The sequence below is a fragment of the Leptosomus discolor genome, chromosome 1 (genome assembly GCF_034619465.1).
Source record: "Leptosomus discolor isolate bLepDis1 chromosome 1, bLepDis1.hap2, whole genome shotgun sequence".
NCBI lineage: Eukaryota > Metazoa > Chordata > Aves > Leptosomiformes > Leptosomidae > Leptosomus > Leptosomus discolor.
Genome location: NC_141391.1, coordinates 175612840 through 175624693, shown reverse-complemented (window position 1 = coordinate 175624693; position 11854 = coordinate 175612840). Strand labels below are relative to the sequence as shown.

At 40.1% G+C, this 11854-nt stretch overlaps 1 pseudogene; it reads right to left on the bottom strand.

Annotated features, from left to right (window-relative positions):
* Positions 1 to 7759: 7759 nt before the first annotated feature.
* LOC147416380 (uncharacterized) lies at positions 7760 to 11405 on the bottom strand (annotated as a pseudogene).
* Between the last annotated feature and the right edge of the window lie 449 nt (positions 11406 to 11854).

Genomic DNA, 11854 nt, shown 5'->3' with positions numbered 1-11854 from the left:
ATTTTAAACAATCAAATACTAAAATGTTTGGAAGATTGATGGCTGGGGTGGTTGCTGTTTATTTAACGTTGTGCTCAAGTTGCTTAGTCCTGTGTCCTCAGAGAATCTTAAAGATTGTGATGCTGAAAAATCATAATTATCTTGCCATTGGGCACTTGTCACCTGATATGGGATTTGGAAACTTAGCACAGGAACCTTAACTCCATATAAAATGAGTTGGACATCTCGGAACAGGTTTTCTAAAAGCTTGAATGGTCATTCTCAATGCTGCAAAATGCTATAAAGACACTTGTCTTGGTACTACCAACTAGCTTCTATCATTGGGCTGCCTGCAAGTGTCCTCGATGACTTGGGTTTCAGCAGCCCTGAGCCCTCTTCTGAAAATAAGTGCATGTGTAATGTCTATAAAGATACCTTTGTCTGCTTTCTCTTCCTTAAGGAAGGAAAAGATAGTGGTGAATATTCCTCACATAGTGATTTGTTCCTTCAAATCAGTCCTCTCACAGAAGGAGTTCGTAATGTAAATGCTTGGCTTTCCAGTCTCGTTCTTAGGGTTATTTCTTTATTTTAAACTTTTTTAAGACACTGGATAAAACACCTAAGTGGTCACTATTTCTTTAATTATTAATTAAAATGGGAGATAGATTCCTCTTACTTCCTCATCTGACTGTGTTTTTTGATGAAAAATACTGCTTACAGGTGAGCACTGCAGTTGCTCAAAGCCCACCCCTAGCATACCCTCAGGAGGTAAATAGGTAAATGAATGCTTAGTGTAGGTGTCCCAAGACAATAGGAATGCCAGAAGACAAACCTTGGCAAACAGAAGCAGTTTTGATACATTCACAAATTTTGATACCTGTAGAGCTTAACTGAAAGATGTAAATGCCAAGCACTTTGGCAAGGAGATTGGGAATTGTGTTCCCGCCCTGTCATCAACTTCTGAAGTGGTCATGTGCAACATTAGAAATTCACTTTGGCCTTAAGGATATTTTAATGAAGAAAACAAAAGATATTAGTCTAGAATAGCAAGGAAGCAAAAAGGATCTGTTGTGCATGTTTGTTCCTGTAAAGAATAAATCTCAGTAGAAGTGAAGAATCTTTAAGACTTGGCAGTTTCAGCATGTAGACCAAAGAAGAGAGCTGTCAGAAACTCATTGAAGAAGGCTGAAGTAAATTGAACAGGGATTTAAGATGAACTTTTGGGACTACGATGTGAATGAGAAAGGGTTGAGTTGAATATATTCCCTGTCTTCAGAAAGAAGTGCATTACAGGTCTACGTTTATTTTAATAAAGCTTGGAAGCTTTAGCCAGTATAAGTCTATCAAATAGTGTGCAAAAAAGAAGTGGTTAAAACTGTGGAATATAATAATTTAGCAGTCAGTAGTTCTGATGACATGTGTTGTTTCTTGTCACGTTGCTCATAATTTGAGATGTTCTGTATCTAGCTTTGCTGTCTTGTTTTTATGAGCTACTTAAACCGTACAGATTTAATGAATCTCTAGACTGTGCGCTAGAAAGAAGCCCTTTTAATGTGCCTGAGACTTATGTGATATGAAAGAAGTTGAAAAATTGTTTAGTTCCGTCAGATTAGAATGCAAGTTCACAAATTTAAATTTATAAAAGCAGAATATATTATTGGTGTACGACTCTCATTTTCTAAGAGATTCAATTTAACAAATACATGATTTCAACTTCCTACCACAATTTCTTGCTATTTTGAATTTGCTCTGTGCAGTTTCTTTCCAGGAAAATTTTACAAAATCAGGTGAATATAGGGAATAGTGTTAGTGTTGGTGTTTCAAGAAGTTAACATTGGCTAAATGCTACAGTAGAAAGGGGAACCGAAAATGAGGATTGGAGACAAACCTGAAACACTGTAAGAGGGAGGAATGAAGACATATAAAAGAAATTAAGTATCTTGTTAGTTGATAGCATTGCTTAAAAGGATGTTGTAATTTTCAAGTTGAGTAAAACCCAATATTACATGTGAACAGCTAAATAAAGGACCCACAAACCTGAGGGGCACAAGTTTAAAGTATAGATATTCCAGAGCGGCATCTGAATCAGCACTGAGCCTGCTCATAACTATGGGAGCATGTGGGCCTTGAGAACAGGATACAATAAGTGTACTATGTACGTGATGATTAAGGAAATCAGCACATGATGTGACAACCAGGAGCGCAGCGTTCCCTAAGGGTACCAGTCAGCAGGGATGTAAAAGCTGCAGTGCTGTAAGCCTTATTATGCAGAAATGTAGGTAAAATGATAAAGTTAATACTACAAGAGTTCATCTTTTTTTTTTTTCCTGTGTGAATATCTATCTCCATTATTAAAGATCCTGATACAGCCTCAAATTATGGGTTAGTTCTGTGATGTTGGAATAAATCTAAAGAGATCTGAAACTTTTAAGATTTATCTTTTTATCTTCAGGAAGAACAATTTCAAGTGGCTAACCTGAACAGCATTTGTAGTTTTACTGGGAATTTGATGGATAGTTTAAAAAAAAATTAAAAATGTATAATCTCTTATAACAAGCATAGAATATACCTGTGTTCATGGTACTGATTTGTTCTTTTTAATCCTTGATCAATAATGATGTATTCCTCATTGTTTCCAGAGGTTAGCTGTGTGTGGGAGCATGTGTTGACCATCATGGAGAAAGTTCAGCTGATTTTTCACGAATTCCTTAGCTACTTTAAGAATATTTATCATATGTATTCAAAAATAATGAATTAGACCTAAAATATTAAACTGGCAGAAAATTATGTTTTACAAATTATTTTAAATGTTCGTCTGCTTTTTGATTTGGGGACTATAAACCCTATTACATTATGAAATGTCACATAGTCATGATTCATGGAGTTTAAGTGTTTTGGGGAAAAAGACCCTGACTAAATGCTAAAATTACCATGCTGTAGTTTGAATGTGAAATATATGTAGAATAGGTTCATTTAGAAATGTAGGAGTAGAACTCTAGGTTATGTTTTTGCTAATCCAAAATCTGAGTGTGAGGAATAAAAATGAATTGATTTTTCAGACTAGCCAGCTGCTATTCCTGCCTGCTACTGTAGTGGCATATAACTCCAAGGTATCTGACCAAACCATGTCACATGAGAGTTTCAGCTAAACTGAGTTCAATTAATAGGAGTCACTGTGTATGCTGTTCACTCCCACAATTGCATATTGGTCTGTTTGTGATTCTGATGCTCAGTAATGACCTCATGCTTCTGCCATCATTGCCACCTACACCCTGGCAAACTTGGGGGTGCATCTTGGCACATAAAAAAGGCTGCTACCTGATTAAAAAACTTAATATATTACTAGTGGTAACTACTTATTTAAGTAAAACCTGTGTCCGATTGTTCTGGTGGGGTCATGTATAAAACTGACATTGGGCTGTAGCTACTTCTTGGCATTTATCAATTCAGAAGTCTTTGCAGTGATCTGTCAATGAATAAAAGTTGAAATAGTTATTGTAATATGAATAAGTTCATTAAAATAATTAGTAAAGTGTTAGTAATAATTTGGAAGTATTTATAATAAACACGTCCAGCAAGGCTGCATTCAGTTACTTCTCTCCATGAACTCTGTGCCAAAGCAGCAAGAACATGCCCGGAGTCTGGGAGCTATGTCCCACCAAAATAGGTAATCACCACTCTGTCATGCTGTTCATATATTAGTTATCTCAGGATCTGTTGGTAGCTTATCACAACAGTTCATCTTGACTAGTGAGTCCTGGGTGTGGAAACTGCATATCCCTTTTCTCCTGCACTTGTATTTTCCCTGCAACTGCCCAGACAGCATGTGGAGGGAGCCTGTCCTTATTCATCTTCAGGTGACAGCACCAACCTGGAGGCAGATGCTGTTCTTGTACATGAGAAGTTGTAGGCAAGAGGTGAAAGGCCTGGTCGAAGGTTTTACAACTTGGGAGGCAATGAATGTGAGTCAGGGAAATAGGAAGGAAGAGGGGAATGGATCTGGGAGTGAGTGATGGAAAGGAAGGGATGGTGGCACTCCTCTGCTTCATTTACTACACAGTTTCCTATTACTGCAGCAAATGAAGCTGGAATTCTACTGACAGTCTTCTTCACTATATAACTCAAATTAATCCCCAGAGCATCCTGTGCACTAAATGAAGCAGGATCCTGTGGAGGAAAATAGAAGAGCCTTAAAAAAAAATTGAAGACTGTGTTGCAGTAGGGGGCTGAATTAACTGTGCACTAGCAATCTTACTTCTGGCTTGTCTTAACTTTTGAGTACTTACCTTAGCAACCATAGCATTATTTTAATCTAAGTTTAGAGGAGAAGAGGGTTGTGATAAATATAGGCAAATTAAATGCACAACTGTGAAGTATGCAGGAAACATTCAACCTGCTGTATTCCCATGGAAGTACAACTCTTCCTGACCTCATTGTGTCATTGATTTGAGGACGCAATTTGCCTACTACTTAATCATTTTCACTTTCAGAATACTATGAAAGGTGAAGATTCACAGACAGAAATGTAGGAAGGGGGTTTCTTAAAGAGGGAACTATGGAAGCGAGATAGTTACAAAATAGCTGTTACAGTTACCGTGAAAATGATTTATGAATCCTAGCACATCTCTTCAAGGGTTTCATCTGTATTATGTAAATAGCTATTGCTTCCAGGTGTGTTGACCCACCTAACAGTCTGAAAGTGACCGGTCTTTGTGAATTATTTAATAGTTGGATTACAAATATTAATCATAAAAAGGACTGAAGCATTTTCTTAGAACACTTTTTGAATCTGGAGCTTTGTTTGCAGGTCTCTTAAGGCAGCCTGGGACTGTAGCTAATAGGTACGCATGAAGAAAAACATTTCACTCTGCAGCCTTTTCCGCCCACATCTTTAGGGTTGCCAGAAATCCTATCTGTCAGCTAAAATGATGTTAAAGTTCTACACTGCTCTAATCCAAATATGACAGAGAATAGGATTAGCAGAAGCTGTTCAAATGTGATAAAATAAATGAATAAAAATGAGTTGAAGAGGAAAGCATGATATTAGTGGAACATGACCCAATTATATATGTAAAAATATACTCAACAAAATAGGTCAGAAATACTTGACTAGATGCATTTACATACTGTTTTGAATGTGGAGTCTCTGCGTAGCCATAATAGTATTATATAAGATTTTGTTATCTGTGTATATGTATCTTGATGAACTCCCATAAATACATGTAATTGAAGTGAGTCACTGCAGTCTGACTCTTTTCTAGAATATGAAGCTACATAAACCGGGACCACAGGTTCCTGCATCAATGGAGACTTCGTGTCGCTTCCTTTTTCTCTTCTACGACTCTAACAATAACATTTCAGTAGGTAATTTATATAAACTGAGAAAATAAATTTGTTGATCTTGAAATACCTGGGCTGCAACTGAAACAAAAAATAAGTTAATTCTTTCAATAATGGATTTCCCTAGAAACAAGCTTTAATAGTGCTTCCTGATTAATAACACAATCTCAAAGGTAGGCATAGCTTCCTAAACAGTAGTTGAATACAACTCTTAACCCTCAATTTGTATCGTGAATTTTTTTATACTGAAGAAATGTTAAATTAATCTGCTAAAGAAGCAACGTGCACAACTTAAAATTTGAAGTTATCCGGTTCTCCTGGCAATATTAAGATATGTTACAATGGTCTGCTCTCTTTCTTCTGTGATAATAAAGGAAATATATGACATGGACTGAAAAAGAGAAATGATGTTCAGATCAGATGTAGCTATTTATTTTTGGTTCCCTAATTTTCTCATTATGTGACTCATCTCTATATGTTGATTAGAAAAGTCTAATTTTTGTAATCTTAAAATTCAAATATCTTTAAATATCTTTAGATAACCAGAACTACTACCATTAATTGAATAACATGGCAAATTAGAAATTTATAGGGCGTTTGCTGGGCTTATTTTCTTTGTTCTATAAATAAAAGTAGTCTGAAGATCAGTGTCTTTAAAATAGCCATTGAACTTCAAGTCAGAATTAGTTGAACAAGCAAGTGACCTTTTAGTGTATTATGAAGCTAGTTGAAAATGGTCTTTAAATCCTGCTTTATCTTTAGCTAAAGAAGGCTCACAATTAGAGGCTGGCTTAACTCTTTCCTCGAGAAAGGTGAGAGCAAACAAGATAGCAATGAATACAAGAGAACAGCATTAGGGAGAAGGAACGTTATTCTGTCAATCTACTAAAAGCTTAGCAACATGGATTGCTTTTATAGGTAAGACTTCTAATGTAAGGAGGCTTTAAAATATTGGTACTAGTAAATTCCTGTTTCCTGTATTACAAGTTCTTTTTGAAACATTCAGAAGAAGAATGTACTTTATTGTTTTATGGATGACTATTTAGAGTAACTAGCTATACCTAAGAAACCAGACATATATTTAAAATAAGTTTTTCATAGCTTCATTCTGACTTGGTGTCGTTGGAAATATGTTACCAAATAGTATGAATCTATAAGAATTCATTGTCTTATCTTCTGGAAATTCAGATACTCGTAATGAATGGACTTTTTCTATTGTGAATTTAGTTTGCTGTAAATAATTATAGCAGGCAGAGGTCATATAGTTTGATTGTTAATAGACATCACACCAAATTTATGAAATGTATGTTTTAGAAGTGACTTCCTCCAGTTATACCAGCATCAGTATGTGTTTGTCCAGTGGCAGAATTTGTCTCCACATGTATAATAAACTGTATAGTATCCTATGGTTTTCTTGTGATGTATCTAGAAGCAGACATCCTCCACCAGAGTAGGGGGAGTGCCAAACTGTAGCAGCTCAGCTTGCACTGCTGTTGGACCTTCCCACCTCCCTTTTCTCCCCAACTTTGTAGTCCTGCCCCCTCTCAAGCCATTTCTTGCTCTTGCACAAACAGATGGTAAATCAGTTCAAGGAACTGAGCCAACAGAAAGTGGATCCAGGAGAGGAAAAACAGTAATTATTTTGGCTGGCTCAGATCACTCGTCTTGCTCGTAACCAACTCATTGGAGTGTGAGTGCCAGTGCAAAGGAAGAGGCATGATGGCATGGCCAAGGGCAGGGAGAAGAGCAGGAGGGTGGAAGCCTTCATTTAGATGCTGCTATGGGGCAGCAGTAGTAACTTTCTAGACAAGTTGAGGGGCTAATAGCCATCAGGATTGATTTTCCTTGTTATGTGTCTGGGGAGGGAAGGGAGCTGATTGTTTCTGCTTGTTGCAAATCTACATTTAACCATTTCTAGTCAAGCAGAGTACACTTGTTCTTTTATTTCTATATCTTGCCTGTTAAAAGGGTTGATTTAGCATTATCTTGAAGGAAGTACCTTGCATTACATTTGGTAATCACACTTTCCCAGTTTGGTGTTCCCAAATGTCTTCCCCTGTGTTACTACATCTGTATAGAATCTTGACTTTTTTCATAGTCATTCTTCCCAGTGCAATACATAGAGAGACTAATAACTTATAAATGATTACATCAGTACATTCATGCATAGAAGTAAAGTGAATCTAATATTCTCTTCTGTAATGTATCCTGACCATGTCATTGATCCAGGTGTTAGCGTACGGCACTAGGCAACTCAGCGTTTGATGGTGCAAAATGCTAATTTCAAAGGGAGCTCCAGATTTTATGCCGTGATACAAACATCCTTGTAAACCCAAGTACGTATTCAGAAAGGTGGAGGAAAATATGAAGTTCTTGCCTGTACTCTGTCATATGTCATTTCATAAAATTTATGATTTCAGGTGACTGATAATGAGTGTACTCACACACTATAAATGGCCAAAGACACTGGTCTTTTATTTGCTTCAGTAGATAGCAGCTGAGAACTGAGATTATTGGCTTTGGACCTGTGCACAACAGAAGAAACAGGATGGATAAGTAAATAGCTTTTTATCAACAAATTTTCAGTGTCCAGTCTTTGTTTTCAGAAAACACTTGTATGGGCCATTCCTTTATTTATTTTACCTTGTTGTGCAAATATTAAATGTTTACTCTGCTGGGAATATCAACAACTTCTAGCGACCTTGTTAGCAGAAGGTCCACTGTGTCCATGTTTTAGTTGGACTTGAAATCTGGCTCATGAATAATTGTTAGTGGACAGGCTTAAAATCAGTGGGAGTTGTGTTTCTAAAAGACTTTTGCATCAGAGCCTTAGAGTTTGGCAGTTAACACTTTCTTATCGTTGCATTCATGTTGCGTGTGCCCCTTATCGGTATGATCATAGAGTCATAGAATACCGGGTTGGAAGGGACTTCAAGCATCATCTAGTCCAACCTTTCAAGGTAAAAATATAGTTTAAAAGATATGGCCCAGCACCCTTGTCAAGCTGAGTCTTAAAACTGACCAATGTAAGGGAATCCACCACTTTCCTTGGGAGATTATTCTAATGTCTAATTGTCCTCGTGGTGAAAAAATTTCTTCTGGAGTCCAATTGGAATCTCCCCAAGAGTAACTTGTACCCATTACCCCTTGTCTTTTCCATGTGACTCCTTGTAAAAGGGAGTCTCCGTCTTCTTGGTAGCCACCCTTTATGTACTGGTACATGGTAAAGAGGTCTCCCCTAAGCCTTCTCTTCTCAACACGAAACAAATCCAGTTTTCTCAGCTTTTCTTCATATGGCAGGTCTTCCAGTCCTCTGATCATCTTCGTGGCCCTTCTCTGGATCCTCTCTAGCTTGTCCGCATCCTTTAATATAGCAGAGACCAAAACTGAATTCGGTTCTCAAGGTGTGGTCTGACAAGTGCTGAGTAGAGTGGGATAATGACTTATTTTTCTCTGCTGGTGATGCTCTTGTTGATGCAGCCCAGTATCCTGTTGGCTTTCTTTGATGCTGCGGCACACTGTTCACTCATGTTGAGGTTGCCATCCACGAAGACCTCCAGGTCTCTTTCCACAGGGCTGCTCTCCAGCCAGGTGGATCGCAGTCTGAGCTGCATTCCTGGGTTATGTATTCCCGGGTGCAAGACCTCACACTTGTCCCTGTTGAACTTCATAAGGTTTCTGCTAGCCAACTCCTCCAGCCTGTCCAGGTCTTCCTGGAGGGTGGCTTTCCCTTCTGGAGTGTCAACTACCCCACTTATTTTGGTGTCATCTGCAAACTTCATCAGGGTGCTCTTGATCCCAACATCCAAATCACTTATGAAGATGTTAAGCAGCATTGGGCCCAATATTGATCCCTGGGGGACCGCACTTGTTACTGGTTGCCAGTTTGAGAACGAGCTATTTACTACTGCCCTCTGGATACAGCCTGTCAGCCAGTTCCCCACCCACCACATAAACCACTTGTCTAGGTCATAATGTGTCAGTTTTTCAAGGAGGAGGCTGTGGGGGACTGTGTCAAAAGCCTTGGAGAAGTTGGAGATTATGATCAGGACTTCCTTTGCAGTTGGACCTCTGTGGGGTTTTTTTATGTTTGTTTTTTGGTTTTTTTAATCATTATTCGGGGTGTTAGAAGAGTTGCATTTCCCGCAATCTTAATGAATGATCCCATCTTTGTGAGACTTGCTGTTTTAGAGAAGGAAGAAGATCACAGAATCACAGAATGTTAGGGTTTGGAAGGGACCTCAAAAGATCACCTAGTCCAACTCCCCTGCCAGAGCAGGACCACTTAGAGTAGATCACTCAGGAATGCATCCAGGTGGGTTTTGAATGTCTCCAGAGAAGGAGACTTCACAACCTCTCTGGGCAGCCTGTTCCAGTGCTCTGTCACCCTCACAGTGAAAAAGGTTTTCCTTATGTTAACGTGGAACCTCCTGTGCTCCAGCTTGCACCCGTTGCCCCTTGTCCTATCATTGGCCATCACCGAGAAGAGCCCAGCTCCATCCTCCTGACACTCGCCCTTTACGTATTTATAAACATTGATGAGGTCACCCCTCAGTCTCCTCTTTTCCAAGCTAAAGAGACCCAGCTCCCTCAGCCTTTCATCCTGAGGGAGATGTTCCACCCCCTTAATCATCTCTGTGGCTCTGTGCGGGACTCTTTCAAGCAGTTCCCTGTCCTCCTTGAACGGAGGGTCCCAGAACTGGACACAATATTCCAGATGGGGTCTCACCAGGGCAGAGTGGAGGGGGAGGAGAACCTCTCTCAACCTACTGACCACACCCCTTCTAATACACCCCAGGATGCCATTGGCCTTCTTGGCCACGAGGGCACATTGCTGGCTCATGGTCATCCTGCTGTCCACCAGGACCCCCAGGTCTCTTTCCCCTGGGCTACTCTCTAACAGCTCAGTCCCCAACCTATACTGGTACACGGGGCTGTTCTTTCCCAGATGCAAGACTCCACACTTGCCCTTGTTGCATTTCATTAAATTTCTCCCCACCCAGCTCTCCAGCCTGTCTAGGTCTCACTGAGTGGCAGCACAGCCTTCTGGTGTGTCAGCCACTCCTCCCAGTTTTGTGAAATCAGCAAACTTGCTGAAAGTGCACTTTATGCCCTCATCCAGGTCATTGATGAATATATTGAATAGTACTGGTCCCAGTACCGACCGCTGAGGGACTCCACTAGTTACAGGCCTCCAACTAGACTCTGTCCTGTTCACTACAACTCTCTGACTTCTTTCCTTCAACCAATTCACAATCCACCTCACTACCCGATCATCTAGACCACACTTCCTCAGTTTAGCTGTGAGGATGCTGTGGGAGACGGTGTCAAATGCTTTACTGAAATCAAGATAAACCACATCCACTGCACTACCATCATCTATTCACCTGGTTATGTCTTCATAAAAGGCTATCAGGTTGGTCAAAAGTGACTTCCCCTTGGGGAAGCCATGTTGACTGCTCCTAATGACCCTCTTAATCTTTGATGTGCCTAGAGGGTACGTTGTTCCATCACTTTTCGAGGGATGGAGGTGAGGCTGACTGATCTGTAGTTACCCAGGTCCTCCTTCTTGCCATTTTTGAAGACTGGAGTCCAGTCCTCAGCCACCTCACCTGTTCCCCACGACTTGCCAAAGATGATGGAGAGTGGTCTAGCAATGACTACTGCCAGCTTCCTCAGCACCCGCGGGTGCATCCCATCAGGGCCCATGGATTTATGTATCTCCAACTTGCTTAATTGATCCCTAACACAGTCCTCATCAACCAAGTCAAACTCCTCCTTTATCCTGATTCCCCTGGGTCCTCAGGTGTCTGGAACTCCTGAGGATAGTCTCCAGCAGTATAGACAGAGGCAAAGAAGGCATTCAGTAACTCTGCCTTCATTGTATCCTCTGTCACCAGGGCACCTGCCTCATTCAACAATGGGCCTACGTTGCCTCTAGTGTTAGTTTTGTCTGCAGTGTATTTGAAGCCCTTTCTGCTGTCCTTGACCTCCCTTGCAAGGCTTAACTCCAAGGAGGCCTTAGCTTTCCTTGTTGTCTCCCTACATCCGCTGACAACAGTCTTACAGTCCTCGCAAGTGGCCATCCCCGCCTTCCAAGATCTATAGACTCTCTTCTTCCACTTGAGTTTGCCCGTTAGTTCTCTGTTTAAGCATGCAGGTCTCCTGGCTCCCTTTCTTGATTTCTTACCTGCTGGGCTGCTCTGGTCTTGAGCTTTGAAAAAGTGGTCCTTGAATATAAACCATCTTCGGCCCTTTTACCTTCTAGTACCCTGTCCCGTGAGATTTCCTTTATCAATTGCTTGAAAAGGCCTAAGTTGGCTCTGCTGAATCCAAGGTTGTGATTAACAAGATAACTGAGAAGCAGAGGGCACAGAAGGGGGACCTCAGGAGGAATACATAGGAACGAGTAATCCTAAATTGCTTTTTTTCTTTGGATAGGGGGAATCTAGAAATTTTCTTTAAGTTTAATGTGATGACATGAAAAAGTCGTTACTTTGAAACTGCTGAACTGGATCGTCATACCTGCTGTTGC